Below are 3,859 nucleotides of genomic sequence, written 5' to 3'. Positions count from 1 at the left end.
AGAGAGTGAATGATTCTTTTTCTCTTCTTTTTCTCTTACCCAGTTTTCCCAATGTAATGATAACGTTACAGGCTAAATTCAAGGTTGACGTGACGTTGATTGATTGTTGACGTGACGTCATTGTATTGTTGAATTGACGTCATACCATGATTATGAATAGGAGAATCTCCCCGGCTCATCCCTAGGGTGAGACAAGGGAACCTCACACTGGTAAAAGTGCGGATACACCTGTCTAGTGTAAGAGCAAATCCGTTCTCAAATTCTTCTCAAGTTGTTCTCAGGTCGTCTCAACTTCTTCTTATACTGACAATCAATGATAATGAATGTATCATGTTACCGATATTTTGCGAGTCCCTGGCCCCAGTTTCATCAACGTTCCTTAACTTAAATGTTTCCTTAACTTAAAATCGCTAAGGAATTCCTTAGCTAAGGTTTTCCGAAAAATGCGTTTCATGAACGTTCCTTAACTTAACTAAGGAGCTTCTTAGCTAAGGAAAATTTCCTTAACTTTTTCGCAGCCTAAGCGGCCTTAATGGAACTCTTTTGGCAGAAACTACAGGAAAACAATGTAAACAAACGATGTCTTTTCGCGGATTTCCCCACCTGTTTCTTCTTTTGTTTCCTGAAACATCTTTTAGATCCTGAAAAGGGAGATAGGTTACACTTCTTCCTCAATAAATATGGTTGTCCATCTTGATATATCCCGATGAGAAGACGATTTAATCGGCAAATTCAAGCGGAACATCCAGACGACAAGATTACATATCAGCTGCATATTGCGTACCTATAGCTAACATGTACTGTAGTCCAACACTTTGAATGCGTAAGTTATTTGCTTTTACGTTATTGTGGCCTAGCTTACTCATTAATATCCGATTAATGTCCGGGTAGCAGAGATGAAAAATACCAACTACTTTTGTCTAGGACGTATTGTTTTTACTATATAAGTTTACTAATAACACATACCGAGTCATCACTTGTTCTATAAATAGATCAGTTTACATACAGTAGTGTGACGTTGTAGGCCTACAGACAATATGTAAAATGTGTTTTTAGTCACTGATCACATCCTTTACACGATTACTGTTTGCTCTCTGTGAACGGGAGCCCAGACTTATTTAAATAAGAATTTAAAAAAATGAATATATAAAAGGTGTGTATATAAATCCCAGGGAAAATTTCACCTGTTAAAAATGGTTTAGCAAATTCACTGTTTTAAAATGCTCAATTTTAAACCAAAGTGGAAAATTCCATACTTTTAAATATTAACATGAGAATTAATCAATATTTCATCAAATAATTCATTAATTTATCAAACTTTGAAATTTATTTATAGTGTTTTTAATTTTAAAAATATATGACTTCCAGGGTCTGAACCAAAAGAGAGAAAAAATCCCTGTTTACATCAAGTATGGATAAAAACTTATAAAAAAATATTTTTTTGACAACCAGACTAAATTTGTTTAAACAAAATTCATTTGTCAATATTGCTTACCAATGTAATTCTGTTGAAAACTCCTAAGATTTTCCTTTTTAAAGGATTGCTAATTTGCTATACACACCTAAAATGTTTTCATATGTTAATAGCTTTCTGTTAAAGAAAGAAGCTATGATGAATATTCATTCCGAGCTGTTAGCATTGCATTTTGTGTTATATAGAGGAAGAGGAGAGAAAGTTTCAAGATATTTATGGAATTCTCCAAATCAATTTGTGTTCAGATTTAAAAACTTTCCAGTGGTAAAATATTAATTAATAACTCTAAAGTATAATATATACAAATTGATACAGAACACTCTTCATAGATCTGTAATCATCTGTATAGCTACATGTACCTCAAAACTGTTATTTGATATCTTACCAATTGAGATATGACTTCTACAGACAGGTTTTTCATTTCTGTTGAGAGGCAAACAAATACAGAACAAAAGCACATCATTAAAAATGAATGAAGTTATTAAGTAGGAAAATTACATTATGCAATAAAGATGCATAATTGAATTTGAATATATTATTCCTATACAAAGCAACATGCTGGCATGTACACTGTAAGCATGTATATACTATACACTGTATATGATGGTTCTTGGCTAATGTGTTGTATTTGTCAAATGTATTATTGTCTTTGTTCTATACAAAACCCTTCACATTTACTTTTTCAAATTTGTGGTATATAATTGTTTTCAGTAAAGAAATATCTGTATGTGGTGAAGTGCCCACTACAAATGTGGTGGTGTAGGTCAACCCCACCCCACAGTACTGTAGGGCAGTCACTGTTATGTAATCACTGAAGGTTTTAAGGTTTATTTATACACTCTGACACACATTAAGTGTGTAACAGGGACAGACCTGGGATGGAGGAGGTTAGGTGTGAAAATGAATATAGCAGATACCAAACACACTGTGAAACCAATTCTTTTTAAGGAACATTTTACATACAGGGATCAATTTAGACTTGATTCTCTACTGTTTACGGGTAGTTTCCCCTACAGAAGAAAATTCCCCTGTTCTTTGAAATTCCCCCTGTGTGCTTCAAAATTCCCCTATTTCAACAAGAAAATAGCTGTTTTTCTTCAAAATATTTCCCCTATATATGTTTTCTTTAAAGTTCAACAGTTAAAATGCATAATACTGCATATATACATTTTCTCCACATAATTTAAACAAAAATTCTACAATTTGAAGCTTAAAATTGTTTAAAAATTGAAATATACTGCACACATGTATGTCGGACAAAACATTTATCTTTTACCTTCATGACGCTAGAACCTTGTATCAAGATTTTAATTTCCCCCAAATCTGAAAAAGGGTAATTTCCCCTTAAACCTAGATTGATCCCTGACATACATGTACATATGCATAATTTGAAATTTGTTACATATTTTTATTACACATGCAAGGCAAATAGATTGTTGGAATTCGTATACTTTTTCATTCTGTAACCTTTTTATTTTTTGAGTTGTCCCTCAGGAGAATGTATGGGTGGGACTACAAAATTTCTTGTACATCGACAACAGCATTCTTTTTTAACATATATATATGTAGTTCAGTGGAAAATCTAAAAAGAGACCAGTAATTTACAAAGACTCTTGATTGTTTCTCATTATACATTATAATATAACCTTCCATTGTACATCTATTCTATGTTTGTGTATATACAGGTTTAAATCCAAGAATGTGTTGAACATTTAACAGTGGAAAGAAAAGTTTTGTTACTCTTCACTGTAGTGAAGTATACATATGTATATACTTTCATATAGTGAATAATTCTTTAAATTATACAGCTAATTAATGTTATAAATATACTTTTTTAACCTATTTTTTTCAGATCCTGAAATCCTGCTTCGCATGGATAGACAACAAATGGAATTTCCCATACACTCCAAAAATTGGTGTCAAAACTAACATTAGACAGTTTAACCCAATGGTCATTTTCAATTTGTGTAACACAGCTTAAACCAAGACAATCAATGTTGTCTTTGATGTGAGGAAAATGTTTGTCTTTAAAGAAAACAAGTTACAAATTGTTATGGTGCTTTTTTACAGTTAGATTAATAAATGTTTTCACTTGCTGTGTGTTTTGTGATTTTATCAATTTTTGCAAATACTATGCTGCAGAAATTATGAATAAATGGATCACACAGTGGATTAGACATATCTGCCAAAAAGGTTAATTCGAAATGTGAAGAAGAGAGGAAAAAGAAACATTGCATTAAAACTTTACTCTGGTCTCATCGCAATGTTTTGATACAGGAGGTCTAGTGTCTTATCTTTATTTTAAAATCCATATATCAGGAGAAAATCCTGAAATTTGAAAGCAGTGGGCCATTTTCAGCAATTTTTAGTCAATATCAAACTTTA

At 32.1% G+C, this 3,859-nt stretch overlaps 1 long non-coding RNA gene across 1 annotated transcript; it reads left to right on the top strand.

Annotated features, from left to right (window-relative positions):
- The first annotated feature begins 787 nt into the window (after nt 1-787).
- LOC110460776 lies at nt 788-3,568 on the top strand. The gene is made up of 2 exons (XR_002464057.1): nt 788-823; nt 3,327-3,568. It is a non-coding gene; the product is annotated as an uncharacterized LOC110460776 (long non-coding RNA).
- The last annotated feature ends 291 nt before the right edge of the window (nt 3,569-3,859 follow it).

This window comes from Mizuhopecten yessoensis, unplaced genomic scaffold, assembly GCF_002113885.1.
Source record: "Mizuhopecten yessoensis strain PY_sf001 unplaced genomic scaffold, ASM211388v2 scaffold1379, whole genome shotgun sequence".
Classification (NCBI taxonomy): domain Eukaryota; kingdom Metazoa; phylum Mollusca; class Bivalvia; order Pectinida; family Pectinidae; genus Mizuhopecten; species Mizuhopecten yessoensis.
This window is presented reverse-complemented; position numbering and strand designations above follow the sequence as displayed.